Below are 16839 nucleotides of genomic sequence, written 5' to 3'. Positions count from 1 at the left end.
AGTCATTGATTGTGTTTTAGCGTATTTTAGGTGTTTGAGGGCCCGTTTTAACGCTGCATATAACACAATTTTATCATAAATTTAAATTTTAGTAATAAGAACGTTTTTTAGTTACACCATAAGTTACTTTTTAATTTAAACAGTTGTTTATATGTTTTATGTGTAAATATAAAAGCCAATTAGAAAGAAATAATAAACTGAAAATATCAAGCACCTCATCTGTTACTTTAGACCAAAAGTGCGCTTTAAAAATATTAATAATTTTGAGTCCTTGTCTATTTTTATTAAAAAATATTTTGAATTATATATTTTTTGAAATAAATGTTTTTTATGCGCAGCATTATATATTTTAATTATTAATAAGTGCAAAAAGTTTTCACTTTATTTAAAATTAATAATAAACTAAAAGTATTTGAAATCTATATTAAATTAAGAATATTTAAAATCCATAATAAAATAATAAATATTTTCAAGGTTAAAAAAAATATTTTGAATAAATTTTGAAATTATATTCTAAAACTTCATAATTTAAAAAATATTTAAATTAGTGTTATACAATTTTGTGTAGTTTCCTTTCAAAGGCAAAGAGGGATTATTGCAACACTATGTGTTTAGTAGTTGTTTGGTAATGATAAGTACTTATTTTAAAACTTTTTGTTGAAAATGTTGTTTCAAGCATAGCATTCTATGAAAAAAATTGAAGCGTGAATCATTTGTTATAAAAATTAGCCTGAAAAATTTAATTTAAAGTAAAAACTATTTATTTCTGTGGTTATGTGTGATTAAACTCGCCCTAAGCATGTACGATAATATATGGTTTTGAATTATTCAAAGTAAACAAGTATTCAACAATTATATTTTGTGACGGGATGGTGACGGGTGGCAATTAGACACGAACTGAGCCGCTGCAGTAATGTTTTATTAAATTATTTGAAATTGTTTACATGTTTACAAAGCGGACGCGAGACGACGCGTCCGAATGTCCGGAAGATTGCCAGTAGAGAGAGTAACCGTCACGCCAGTGTTACCCAAGTGCCGCCAAGTTTTGGCCATAACAAATCTAGGCTCCACACTCGTATACTTTATTAATTTTAAATACTAAAAACAAAATTTAATGGATTAGCTTTGCAAACATGTACTCGCATATGTATTATATGAAGCAAATTTATGCAGCGGAAATTCTCTCTTGATTAAAATGCAACTTTAATTTAGTAATATGTGCTCTATATGTAAATTTTATAATCAAGATAAATCTATGAATAATTAATCCATATTAAATAATTGATCAAATCTACTTCATGCAAATGTAATTTGAAACATGATGATTTTTAGATATACAAACTAATCACGTTTTATAATTTTTGGCATCTTCCGTATTAATTTAATTTATTATTCGTTTTTTTATGTTCCTAAGTAATTCTGAAACAATTACCGCCACGTAAAACCAATCAAGTCGGTATTATCCATATAATTTTACTACGCTTTTAAGTTTAAAGCGTCAAACGCTTGCTACGGTTTTATAACTTTGTCCTGTTCGTTTTGGCGAGTGCAAAAGCAGAATTTATTATCGTTATTAAAGTGCCGTTTCAATATTGTTCAGAGCTTTTTCCGAGTTACACTTTTTGTGGTCAAGCTTTCCATTCGTTTTACGAATTCAATTCTACTTTTAGAATAATATGCAATATAAACTAACGACATATATTTAAAATGTCAGTGTGTTTATAATTGAAACGCTATTGTATGATATTTATTGCATTCAACCTAATCAATAAATAGAAATAGGAAGTGAGACACCAGGCTAAATTGAGTATTTTTTTTAATTATGAACCAATAAGGAACTATGCACGACTTCGCCATATTTTATTTTTTTTATTTATCATGATATTCATCTATGAGATAAAGATAATATAGAACAACTTAATCTGTGATATTTGATTGAAATTTTAATTAAATAATAATAACTATTTTCGAATTTCCAGACAGGATAAAATATGGAAAATATCGGTTTTAAGCAATCATTAGTTGAAATTAGTTTAGATGATAATATCTACCCTTAGAAAAAATCCAGTATTTGCGAAACATATGCCAAATAAATATATGTAATTAACCCTTACATATGGCTTAAGAAAAGAAGTGTATGAAAGTATACTAAATTTGTACAGATCAGATGAAGAAAATTGTGTTCATTGTCTTGACGATTCAATTTAAATAAATTAACATCAGTTAATATTTCTAAATCTCAAGACAGGGGCTAATATGTTGTTATAACATATCTAAGGAACTGAATTTGATGTTCAAACCCAAACCTAACCTAATAAAAGTTATAAAACAAAAACAAGTATCAGGTCAAGTCCAAAATACAAACTAAATAAGCGAAAGAATAAGTACATACAGACATCGCATCTGCATTTTGATATTAAACTATATTTTTAAAATATAATAGCTATCCTTACCGATATTATTATAGACTTCTACTATAAGAAGGCTAATCAAAGTATATTTAAACCAAATTTTAGGCAATAGGAGAGCGTAAAAAATAATTATACCTTCTCAGAAGGCAAAAATTCACGTCAAAAGCAATAAAATCGTGTCGGCGCCGTTGCAGTGGGAACGCTCGGTAACGAGCGTTCCCACTGCGACGGCGACGGCACGATTTTATTGCTTTTGACGTGGATTTTTGACTTCTGAGAAGGTATAATTGTTTTTTGCGCTCTCCTATTACCCAAAATTTGGTTTATATGTACTTTAATCGATTCTCACTTGGAATATTTTAATAAAAAGTCTTAATATAAGCGCTTGATAATTGAGCGTTTTCACCATGAAAGCACGATTTTATTGTTTTTGACCTGAATTGACAACACTGAGCAGCAAAAAAACACGACTTATTTTCGAGTTAATAATATGAGTAGATATTTTTAATACCTAATTAAAATATTTCGCATAAAATATGATTTCAGAAAATATGTCGCAACGGTGGCTGATTTTTAAATTTATTTGTAGCTTAGAAAGGGTTAACTCTTACATATTATTATTTATTCAAGAAATTATATACAATGTTAAAAAATATATAAAAGGCCAATTTCATTATGAGGACCGGAATCATTGATTTTTTTTGCAGCCCTGCTACGAGGAGCTGGTCCGTTTCATATAATTTAACTCTAATTTGTTTTTACTATATGTTGTTTTTTTGTGTATTATTTATTATCTAACTAGTAATATATTATTTTTGGGTATCGTAATAATACTATTAGGTTATGATGGTCCTTATTTAATATAATAAAATTAATAAATTTAATCTAAGAACTAGTACAAATCAACTAAGATTTTTGTTAAGTTCTCGTGAGTATTTTTTAAGAAATATATAAATTATATCAGACGGTCATACTCAAACAAAAATGTTTAGTTACTAATACTTGTAAGAATTTTATTGTAGTTTAGTGGTGTTACTTTTTATTAAAAAAGCAATGATTCAATATTACACAACATTAAATTATTAATTGTGTTAAAAATCAAATAATGATATTACACGAGTAAGAGGAGTTTTTTGATGTCTTTATTAGTCGTAAATTAATGGATTACGTTGTTACGTTTTACATTTAGAGAATACGCTGATAACTCAACTTTTCCGTATGAATATTTATGAAGTATTACTTTACTGGAGCTCGGTTAGAGCCTGATCTTTATTTAAGATAAACGTTTTTTTATGAACCCTCTTCTCGTTATTCTAAAGGGGAAGATTATGAGTTTTTCTTTTTCAAAAAACGAAAAAAGATATACAAACATAAAGCTAGGCGGATTTTATTATTAAACTTGAGCTGTGTTTGCAAATAAAAGTTAATCGAACATACCGCTCGTAAAATATATTTAGGTGTTTATCTAACAATTGAGTCTGGGTAGTTTATTCGAGATCACAAAGGTCTGTCGTCTATAAATGAAACCTAAACGATAAAGAATGCTTATTACTTATAAAATTGTTATATTGTATCTACACTTAGGAAAGTCTTTTAGAGGTCATGGAAATTTAGAACAAACCTTACATAACTATCGCCAATCTACAACGTTCCTTAGCACATAATTCTGTGAGGGTTGATAAAATTATGTTGGTTGGATATAAAAACCTTTTCCACCTTTGCGGTAGTCGTAAAAAGTTTTGATTTACGACGGTCTCCGAAAGCTTATCTGTCGATAAGGTTACACTTGTGGCAGTCTATTTGTCGGTTATTTTCGCAAGTCGCAACGTAAAATTTACCTATTCCAGAGAATGAATCATTTTTATGGGTCGCTTGAATGTCAACCCTTTCATTATGGTTTTGGATGTTAAGAAAAATAAGCAATGTTTTTTTGTTTCATAAATAATAAATACAATTAAAAAAAATATTTATGAAATTTAAGCGGAGAGGTATTTTTAAAACCATAGATGTAAATCTAGACACAAACTAAATAGAATCCACTACTTTAATATGATTTTGTAGGGGTTTTAATTACATGCACAATTAACTTAAAGGTCATTCTAATGTCCATTTTAAATAAATAAAAAAAATAATAACTCAATCAAAGAGAGATTGAAAAGAGACATTATTCACTCGTTATCATTCATAAGTACCAAAAATCATTTGCATTAAAAGGATGCGCTTTAAACAATGCGTGTTACTCTGCGCAAAATGATTTTTGTTATTTTTACCCCTTTGTTAACGATCGCCGAAAATGGCCAACTAAAAATTTCACATTTTAGGCGTAAAAATGCAATTTGCTCACCAATATGCTCATCTGCGATTCGATACAATATAATTTTAAATCACATATGTGGGATTAACTATAAATAATTTTATAAATTATTAAATTATAGTTACATAGTTTCATTAGTTGAATCTATTCTACTATAAAATTATATAGTTAAGAAAAACTGTAATTTAAAACGATTTAACGTCAATCTATATCAAGCATCCGACCTGTCGATTGTCGTTTTTCCATTCATCAATCGGTTGCGCGCGAACCAAAGTTTCAGGAGCGACAAGTTTAAACGTAATTATACCGCATTATTAATCGTTTAAATCCAATAAATCTACGTCCCGAGTTTCGATCCGTCCGATTTAATCCGGGATTATGCCAACACGACAAAATAACAAGACACCCGTAGGATTATCCTGCTCGTTTGACCCTCCAGAGGAAAGCTAAATAAAAATGTTAAAAAAGAGATTTTTATCGTGCTTTAGTTTATATTTATACAAATTTGATTCGCTCTAGAGAGTATTATTAATCTGATTTGTACGCTTGACATGGCAATTAGTGTAATACACAGATATTATATTTTTTAATGATGTGAGTTTATATTGAAATCTGGTGGTGTGTGTGTTATATACGCTGTTTGAATGCTTTGTAAATATCTGATAATACTAGGAATAAATAAACATAGCGGTGGATACTAATGAATTATATGCTAATTATGATAAAAAAATAATGGTTGTTTTAATACAAATTATAAATTTTACCATCATGACTTGATACGTTTTTTAATGAATCATTATGACCATTATACTAAGGGGGCGTAGCCCTAGAGGTGGTTGAATTCGCGGCTAATGAGACTCTACGGTGAATCCTATTAATTGTTTATTAAGTTAAAAGTACAATTTTGACTATGGATGATTACGGCGTGACGTTTCTCGCGATGAAGGTGTACGTGGCGCAGGTGGTGATGGCCGTAGATGATGCTCAGGGTTCTTGGGCTGCGTGCGGCGAGCTTCAGGTCTGTCGGTGAGGGCGCGTAGCTGGTTCTTCCAGATGGCTGCTGGTAGATCTTGGCTCTCTGGTCGTTTGCGTCGCTGGCTCTTCTGTCTCTGTGCCTCCGTCTCTTGTGGTGCCGTGGACCGTCTGCCTATATCCTTTAGGGGGATGCACGCTAGCTGGCCAATCACAATTGTGCATCGATCTCTTAGCCAATCGCTGCAGTGGCTCCTTAGAATTCGAGAAATCGGATGTATATTTTGAAAGCCAGTTTTTTGCTTGGCTCCAGACTTTCAAATTATAAGGAAAGGGTTTGCATTGTGGTGATTGATTGCGTCCGTACTGTCTTATCACAAAAGGGATTTTATTAACGACCCGTGTTTTGTGGTCAAAAGAAATCTCTCTTGTGCCAACATGTTTGTTTCATTGTTAATGAATGAACATTTTTGGTCACGGTCATTATCAATGATACAATTGCTCTTTTAAATGTGCCTAAATGTGTGGTCGCCACAATACAAACAATTATTATATAATTTAAAATAATTATTATGCACACCTAAAATATATGAGCACCACCTTACATATTTTTTTCAGCCGAAAACATCCTTGTGCAAGACAATCTCTTTAAGAAGCTAGATGGTTCGCACAAGAGAAGCGCTCTCAAGCGCTGACGTTCTGACCGCAACGGACAGTAATAAGGGACGCGCTCGTGACTCTCTAGCCGTAAATCTCCGAGCCACGACGGGTTGTCAACACCAATCTTTAACAACTTCATTAAGTAGATGCTACGCCAAGGATGCAGGTAATTGTATCCCAATGCACATATAAAAAAGGCACTAGGATTCATTATAATTATATATCATAATTATTTTTTATAAATTTGCTTTACTTCGATTCCAGACATTGAAAAAATATTAAAATTAGAACGCGTATCATTGAAGTGAAAAGTTTTCCGCATAACGAAGCCTCGCATCTTTGATGTCTTATTAAAAACTTTGGTCTTATTGAAAATTTCGCCAGGCAAGAGGATCTGGAAAATATGGCAACGTTATACTTGGCGATGCTAAAAGGTAGTTGAATGTCGATCGACAACTTCCATAGCGACTTTGTGTAAAGAGGGTGAATCCCAATGTATGCGAATACTTTCAGGTCATCAAGCTATTAATTGCACCATGTACTATGTCATTAATGAAGAGAAAAAAGAGCGGAGGGCCCAAATTGAATCATTGTGGTACTCCCGAATGAATCACATACTTATCGGAGCGATAGTCGCCATAGCTCATATATTGATAGCGGCGACTTATGTAACTCGAAAAAAGGCCAAGATCTTAGTGACCGTGGAACGACGCGAACGAAATTAAAGTATTTTTTTGCATATCTTTAACAGCTTAACGACCGGTATTTATTTGCCGAACTTTGCTTGGTGGCCGGGCGATCTCACGGAAAAATGGCAAACAATTATGTTTTTCAGTAAATTCTCTATAGCTTGTAAACTAATTAAGATATTGTATTCAAATTTAATATGTAGCTTCCTTATGATTTTTCGCATAAATACCTGTCAAGTACGTCATTTAACCAGTGTTTCTAAACCTGTGGGTCCGATTTGCTTGAAATACTAGTTTCAAAAACAAATTTATATCATTGGCAAACATCTTACAAATACAAAGTAAGTGAGACTCTTCAATAGATTAGTATTAATTACCTAATTTTTTATCACTTTTTAAATTTAAAAATAAAAATTTTGATTTGTTATTTCTGGGCCACCATGTCTGACCATTTGTATGCCCATACTCACGAAATGAATTTACGGTACACTTCACTAAAAATATTTTGCTTATTGCACTTAAATAAATTAAAAGTAACATGTATGCTTTCAATATATTTTATATTCATCATTTTGATTCTTTCCATAATAATAATTTGGTATTATATAGGTGATATAAACAAAAAACCAAACATAAATTCTCAGAACAGTTTCTTTCTAATTATGTTGTATGCTTTGAGCGAAGGCCAACACCCATTTCTAAAAGGTTCATTGTTGACAATTTACTACCTGCACTTGCGATAGATAGATTGGCTCTAATCTTAGGAAAGATATTTTCTACTTAATTTTGTATTGGTTATTTACATGAAACACAAGTTAGATCAGCCCACAACATTCGCATACACTACAAGGTGTCTAGCAATTCACAAAAATATTATGATAATATTTTATTTAAGAAATTATTATTAAAAAAAATAGTTTACGATTTTATCTAATGTTATTGTTAATTTATTATTTTTAATCTTATAACACATCTAAGCACTATATTTTTTACCAACTTAACGCCCGGTGTTTTTTGCCGAAATTTCCTTGGTGGCCGGGAGATTTCGCGGAGTAATAGCAAAAAATTACCTTTTTTAGTAAATTCCCTATACCTTGTAAACCAAATAATATATTTATCGAAATTTAATTTGTAGCTTCCTTATGATTTTTTGCATAAATATATTGTAATTACGTCATTTAACGAGTGTTTCTAAATATGTGGGCCGCATATTTAAGTGATATAACGAAAAAAAAATTGTTTACGAATATAATATTAAATATTTACTATAAATTACAATCAATGTTATTCTAAAAGGGTAAATCGCCACTACCTGTCTCGTATTATCAGCTTACCTTGTGCATACCTTTTAAGAATTCATCTATTAGGGTATATGACACTTTTTTTATTGTGGAATTCCCAAATTCGGGAATTCCACACAGATAAAAAAATGCATTTTATAATCGAAGTAATGCAGTATATTTAGTGTCTTCTAAACTATCGGTCGAAACGTATCGCGAAAATTGCTCTTCTCTCTGTGATCTTTTGTGATTGTGATTTTGATTTGAAAATTTTATTTTCAATCACGGCAAAATGGACGAAAGAAATTAAACCTTTTTGGAAAATTTTGAAGACACGTTGTCCAACGCCCCCCAGTGATTGTGAACATAGTGATGTGTGCGAAAGTAATTCTAATTCAAGTGTACGTGAACATAGACCGCGTGTGACAAACTTGCACTCATGCAGTTCATATTCTTCATAATGACAAATGTTTTTACACGTATCACTCAGTGTAATTATGAAAATAAATGCGTTCGAAACAGTTGTACGCAGAAAATGGACGCCAAAAAATTTAGTGAGTGCAAATTATTATGTATTATAAATGGATATTTCTTATAAATCGTTTATACAAAAATTTTTAGAAGCATTTAAACATACATGTTATTAATTTAATTATCACAGTTTTAAGCTAATGTGGTGCTCAAAAAAAATCGTGCACTAATGAACGTTGTCAAATTTAAAATTTTTTTTTAATGATTATTTAACTATTTTTGTAAATACGCAATTCACTGTTTTTAATATTATTAACTAACTTTTACTACAAATTATCACTTATTAATAACAACAACAATAAATAAAAATATAATATTCCACAATGCAAAAAATATGGTCACTGTAAGTGGGAGCGGCTTGGAGAACCGTTACCAAACAACACACTAGCCCAAAAATATTAGAATATAACAAACTAAAATAGGCGACGACTCGTTGCATTGCGACGCAGTGGGATAAAACGACTCTTTTTACGAAAAATTAAAGTAAAATATAATTTATTTTATATCTTATATTAGGTAGAAATAGTATACTACCATCTCGCATTATAATATAGGGGTAAACTATATTGTATCATAGTGTATTTTTAATAAAAGAAGACGCGTGACGCAGGACGCACGGGCGAGTCCTCGGCCGCTGCAAAAGGTTCTCTCAGGACTCGTGGGTGAGTCCTCGGTCGTTAAGCTGTTAATATAATAATACTATAAACAGTTATTTATAAATTTTATTTGTAGGCTCTTCAAAAAAGGTACGCACTTGACAGTTATAATAACTGACACGGCTATCATAAACACATATTTTAGGCACAATGCTGCTCAGACTTGACCGTTTAAATTTTGTATTTGTACTAATTGGTTTTATAATTATTTTTTTCTTAATATCATTATTAAATTAAAAATGAAAAAGATTAAGTTAATTCTGGTTTAATAATTTAAATTTTATGTATGTATGTATATATATGTATGTATATATATATATGTACATAAACATATATTAATCAATATGTGAGTATATCTACTATTATTTCACGTGAGCAATTATTATATCCATCAAAGTATAAAATTGCCTATTTTTACCGAATCACGTTCAATCCTTACATTGGAAAAAAAACTCAATTCATCACATTTTTTGTCAATACCATCCCTCGAGACGAGAAATCGCTATTTAATGAACATTCCAAATTATTTTTCGGCAATGGTAGTAAAAATATAGGTGTAATATGCGGAACGAACGTGATTTATAGCGAAGTCTATAAATCCTTCATTCATAGCGATTTATTTATTGGAAAAATTACGTATTATACATATCGTTCTATATCTCTCACTTTGAAGTGGATAAAAATGTTCCAATAAAATCGGCTTTGACGCTATCCAAACCAACGATTAAACCTTCCAAAAACATAAACGACGAAGCGTCATAAAAAGCTCTCTGAAGATTTACATAACATAATTTAATGAGCGATAAAACGTTGAAGAAGCGATAAAAATTAATACGGCCATTAGGGAGATCCAAAAGTGTTGCTGAATCCAAACGAGCCAATAAAACATTGTAGATAGGATTAGTTCATGTATTATATATTATATTTTCAGTTTCTATCCAAAGCTAAATAATATACAAAAATATCGAGTACATTCGAATGATAAACAATCTTTCTTTAATATTATTTTGATACACGTTGATATAATGAAATTGTATGCTCGCTCTGTTTTCCTGACATGTATTGTTTGGATGCATTTCACAGTTGAATTCAGTAAACTTTTACATAAATTAATACAGTGTTCATTGAAACGTTGAAAAATCGGATATGAATGGTAAAAAGTCTACTCGAATGGTACGTCCTGCTTTTATGGATACTTTTCAACAGAAATAAAAAACATTAGATGGATGTGGATGTACAACTCAAAAAAGCCCACTGGCTTAATGTTGAATATACGCTCAAATTGTAACGAATGATACATTTTTAATAATTATTACTTAAAGTTTGATGTATTAAAATAATATATATACACTTTTACGGTGTAAGCAACCCTATCTGAGTAGATAGGAAACTTGCAATATCATCTTATTTTCTCGTTCGAGCATCATATCAAGCACGAAACATTATACGACTTAGTTTACGATCGTCATATGCGTAAAGTAGTAATGAAGTCAAACTTCTTAATTCTCGCAGCTTCAGTGCGTTACCACACACATACTCTTGTGTAATTTTTAAGTAATCAAGTAAAACTTTTTTATTGGGCTCGTCGCGATGAGAGTAAAACGACAAAGTTCACGAGAAAGCAAGAGCGGAGAAAGCTTTTCTTGGGATTTTCACAGCATTCTTTGTTTTTCTTTCAACTCCAGTTTACTTTCCTCAGACTTTGGCTTGTTCAATGCACGTTCTTCTTATGAAAATATGACGATGTATATTATATGAAATTTCACTATAAAGGAAATTTATTTCAACGTAATAATAGCATCTAAAGACTACACAATCTGCAAGATCTAGAGATCGTTTATGTTTATAGCAATTTATTGCAATATTTTTTTTTATTATTTTACTTTTAATTTAATATCATAGTTGCACTTTCTTACGAAGGGAGCAGCAAAATTTAAGATCAGTTTATATATGATAATATAAGGCAATTAAAATATATAACATTGTAATCTTAATATTACTTTATAAATACTACGTTACATAGTCGCCTATCATCTGACAAGGTTGACAGCACTCTAAGAAGATATATTTGTTTAAGCTCAATAGATTGAAACAACAAATTATTAGCAATATCGAATTTTATGAATAGTATATATTTTATTATCTTATAGTTACGTTGCTATAACACTCATCAGATATTGTTTTGTTGTTGTAACATAAAATATTCACCAACCTTTAAATGTATATGTATTATCAGTAACTAGTTTAACTAGTATTAATATGATTTTATTAACTACAAAGTGTCAATTAATAATTAACAAAATATTACAATATTTAATATAAATTTAACTTAGAACCAACTAAAAAACTGCAGTATCATACTCGACAAAAAACTATAATATTTAAAATAAATTGAACCCAAACCTAACCTTAACAAATTAACCAAATAAAAGTTAAAAATTGTAACTGTTTTTAGAACTTTCATAAAAGTTAAGTTTAATTAATTATTTATGTTTGACTTGAGCTTAAACAGAAAATTCAGTCTCATAAACATTTTAGAAAAGCATATAATTTTACTAGCGCTTATCATTAGTTATTCGCTAGTATACTTATATATCTACTAGTGAAAATATAACTTTACTGGTAATGAACATTCACTAGCATACACAATTAATGTATTTTCCACCTGAAGATTTTTCATTAATAATAATTTACTTAAAAAAATTATATTCTCGTTATTCAACATATATCTAAGACTTTTTTCAAATTTAAAATCACTTTAATACTGATCGACTTATAACTTATACTAACAATATTTTATTATAATATAATACTGTAAGTCTAATTTTATACGCCTAAATTTTTTAAATCAATATATTAATAACGGTTAAATTATATTTTTACTAGTAAAAATATATCACGATATGATTTTATTAAAGCTTCTATTATCTATTTAAATTATAAATTTAAATGCTTTGATTTGATATCCTTGTTTTAATAATAATATATATATCCTTTTATATTGATAAATTTGTCCATTTTATTTATTCATTTAACGTCTTATTTAATCATTGTACTTTAATTAAAGCATTAAACATACCTAATTGATATTTAACATTCAATTTACGTTTTATCTCGATTACAATGCCTTTATTAATTACCCTTTAAAAACACTTTACTGCTACTTTACCCGTTATTAAAATGCTTTAAAGTGTGCTCAATTAATTTTTCACATATCACCATATTTTTGTATTTTTTTACAAACTACATATAGATAATGCTAGACTACTTTATTAGAGATTTTGACTATTTTCTGATATTGAGATTCTTTTAATGATTTGAAATCAGTGATTAATGTTTGTGATGTAGATATACATTTATCACTTAACAATAGCCAAAGATCTATTTATAAGCAATCAAGTTAATTAAAAAACAATATTGATAAAACGTTTATTACATAATTATATATTGGGTGTTGCAAAATAGACTCGAGAGTTCTATGACATTGTAAGAACAAAAATTTGTTTTTAAGTTAAACATAAACTAGCATTATAATTTTTTTAAATAATTTTTGTATTAACATATACTATATAATAATTATTAATTAGAAACAAATAAGTCATTTGCTATAAAAGAGCAATTTATAAACAATCAAGTAAGGTCAGAGTCGTTCTTAATTAAAGGTTTATGATTATTATGTTATCGTGAACGTTGCGTGCGTTGGGTGTTGAAAAAAATATTTAACGCATTTAGCATTTTTAGCATTTACACGGTAACGCAACGTTGCTGCGACTTAAATATACCATTAAAAAAATACTTTTATTTTTGATTTTTTTTTTTATATATTTTTTGATTTTTATAAATCATTTTTAACAAACACAGCAAAAAGTTTTATTATATAATCAATTTCCAGGTACAAATAGATTAAAATCAAATACTATAAAAAATAATTGTATAACAAATAGAAAGATGGATTTCCGTGCTGTATCTTTTATCATAAAATATGTGCGTTTTTATGAGACACTGTACACATATCGGTCGATATCTCGCAAACACGTTCGACAAACATCTTAAAACCCTCTGGTGGCAAACAACGCGGCAAATTGTTTTCGTCCAGCTTGTAAATAAAGCGTCGAATTATTATTAATATTATTATTACTCGTGATATGGCAAAGGGGGAAGGAGAAGAGAAAAAATTAAGGTTTCAATAAGGTTTCGCCCCCGATCAACCCTGCTTCGACCGGGGCGAAACCAATTAATTTCGACCCGCAAACGCCTGTTGATAAATTCCGAAATTGAATATTGAACGATCCGGGGTGTGGGACGACTCCGAGATGCGGAAAAGTCTTGGGATAATAAAGAAGATGACAACGGGATCGGCTTTTAACCTGTGGCACTGGTTTTTGATGAATCAATTTTTTCCCCTCGTTCGTATAATTGAGATAAATAGGATTGGGTAAAAATTATATTTTTAATTTTATTTTAATATTTAATAATTATGACAAAAAATATCAAAATTGCACACTACACATTTCTATGTAAATAGAACAATAATACAAACCATAACAAAAATAACCAGTTTTATTAATGAAAAAAGTACGTTTAATTGTTTATATTAATAGCAATGATGTCATTATAAAATACAAATACGGATTGAAATACATTTAACTTATAATGCATTTAAACAATTTTAAATCATCTGCATAAAGAAAATAACTTAAATCTATAACTGCCGTATTTATGTCAATAAAAAATATCGTGAAGAGCAGATGGTCCAGAAGAGGTAAAATACTCTTTTGACAATCGGCTGCCATTGGTTACAAGCCGATTGCTCAAATACCTTAAGAATAATCAAGTTCAATTATCTGAGCAACCAATGTTTAAGATTTTTTTATTAATAATTTAAAATCCGTATATACGACGTCTACTTAAATTTCCACACTGAAAGATTTTGTCACCATTTTGGTGAAAGTTAGTAACAGTAGAACAGGCAGGAAAAAACCTATTCTGTTGGTGTAGTAAAACACGCCAAAAGTGATTAAAGACGTATCTATAGAAATTATGATGTCGTAAAAAAAATATTTTAAGTCAATAAAATAATTATGATTTTTGAAATTTATTTTTCACTTTACATAAAAATAGATGAGTTATTTATAACTTTATTTTAATTGTAAAGTTATACTGTTCTGTATTAATTATTATTGTGGCGAGTCAATTATTATTCTTGAAATTAGTTTTCTTTGTAACAGTGGCTCTATTTCGTTGTGTAAGTGCAGTTACAATGTGAAGCTTGTTAGTTTTCTCAGCCAGCAGTATAAAACTTTTCAATGAATTAATTACTCGCTAGTTACAAGTTCCTTGTTTTAAATGAAATACGTCGTATATAAACCAGTATCGTACATGTTGAAAAATAAAGAAAATGTTTGTATTATATATTTATTATACATTAAGTTTTTATAATTTATTTAAAATAATTTAATAAAAACGTCATTTATATTAAAAAATAATTTTGAAAAAATGGTCTAAAATAATGTTAATCTTTTATATGAATAAAAATACTATTGTTGTATTTTATAAAAGCATTTACTTTAATCGAAATAAAAGTTTATCAAAAACTGTAAATTCACTTCCATTTTTTAATGCTTTTCTATGAATTTAAAAATTATTAAAATTAAACAGTTACGGAAATTGAAAAAACTGTTTAGTCTTACAAAATCTCCTGATGATGCTAAAAATATTTTGGCGAAATTAAAATATTACGGCCGAATGAAGGATAATTGGATTACCAATATAGTATGGTACATATGATACAATACAAGACACATTATAACTATCTGAATGTGTTTACTGTATTGAGAGTCTATTGTAAATCATCGATTATAACCATTGTCACAATTACGTTGTAAGGGATAACTTAGATTTATGGATTAAACAATAATATAATTCTTATAGATGCCAAAAGACTGAATAATACAATTTTTATTACTTAGATAAGACACGATTCATATATAAACTAAGATATTTATTACTGTACTAATATTCGAATATATTTTTTTATAATGCTATTTCAGATATCAGATTACCATTTCTTAAATTTTTGCGAATAGACCAACATTAGTTTACCTTCATATATTACAATTTGCAATACAATAATAAGTTTTATTAGTTCTTAAAAATCACCGGCGCCAGCTTGCTAACAAACAAACCTATAAAGATCTAGGCGGTTAACGAATTCTGGTTAGTTTTAGGTGAGTTGAGAAGCGATTTAAAGATATAGGGCTATGTTCTAATGTTGGATTCCATGTCATTCTATGATATCGAATACAAATGCTCACATAAATTGATGATTGATGCTAGTTTGCAATTTCCCTTTAGCATATCGTTGACGGACTGATAAGGATGTATTTGTGGCGTTTATGTTTCAGATAAGTTAAGGTGTAAAAAATAAAACCTGTTGGCAATAATATGACAAAATTTACATAAATATTATAAATAATATTTTAATTTGGAAGCATAAACATCTTAAGTAAGTAAATATATTTTTAATGTACGACTTATTAATTAACTTATATTTAATAAGAATTACAAAACAATGAGTTAATTGTTATTGTTGAATTGTCAAAATAACAAAACATCGATTAAAACATTATTTAGAGAGCAACATTGGTGTGAATTAATTGAACCACGAATGAATTTCTGTATTATTTACATATAAAATTTGCTATACTTAGTTAAAATAAATTGTCACCTTTAATGAGTCAGATATATTTAAAAAATAATAGAACAAATAGTAAAAAAAACTTGAAAAGAAAATATTAATTTTTTATTCATTTCAATGAACATTCAATATTTGTTTTATATTTGTTTTTATTTTATTATATGCAGAAAAAGTATGTAAGGATATATCAAAGGCAAAGATTTGTCTTAACAAAGCATTAAAACACGCATATATTTGAACACAAGAGCTACACAGACGTTCTAAAGCCATAAGTTATTACAAAAACTTTTTAAACCGTTTTTTAATAAGCTCTGTGACATATTAAAAATACTTGTAGCCTTGTAAGCATTGTTTTAATTATTATTTGCAATTATCGGACGGTTGCTTAACGAAATATAACCTTTCACAAAGGGTTGATTAAGATTTAGAGCTAAGCACTGACGATTGGCTGTAAATTAACTTTTGCTCCCATTCAGAAAAACTTCCCTAAAAACCGTATAAAGAATGCGACAATTTGTGAGTGATTATTTTTGATATTATTAATTCAACTTAATTACAACATGAAGAAAAATATATTATATAAAATTAGATTTGGGAGCAAATATATATATTTTTATTAGTTTAAGTTT

At 28.9% G+C, this 16839-nt stretch overlaps 1 protein-coding gene across 8 annotated transcripts in view; it reads right to left on the bottom strand.

The window, feature by feature from the left end:
• LOC148231685 (uncharacterized) overlaps positions 1-16839 on the bottom strand; it is a 534843-nt gene that overhangs the window by 170155 nt on the left and 347849 nt on the right. The window lies entirely within an intron of this gene.

Source organism: Plectrocnemia conspersa, unplaced genomic scaffold (assembly GCF_051122295.1).
Source record: "Plectrocnemia conspersa isolate PC_06_02 unplaced genomic scaffold, ASM5112229v1 ptg000009l, whole genome shotgun sequence".
In the NCBI taxonomy this organism is placed as follows: domain Eukaryota; kingdom Metazoa; phylum Arthropoda; class Insecta; order Trichoptera; family Polycentropodidae; genus Plectrocnemia; species Plectrocnemia conspersa.
Note: the sequence above shows the minus strand (reverse complement) of the source record. Positions and strands in the feature narration are given on the sequence as shown.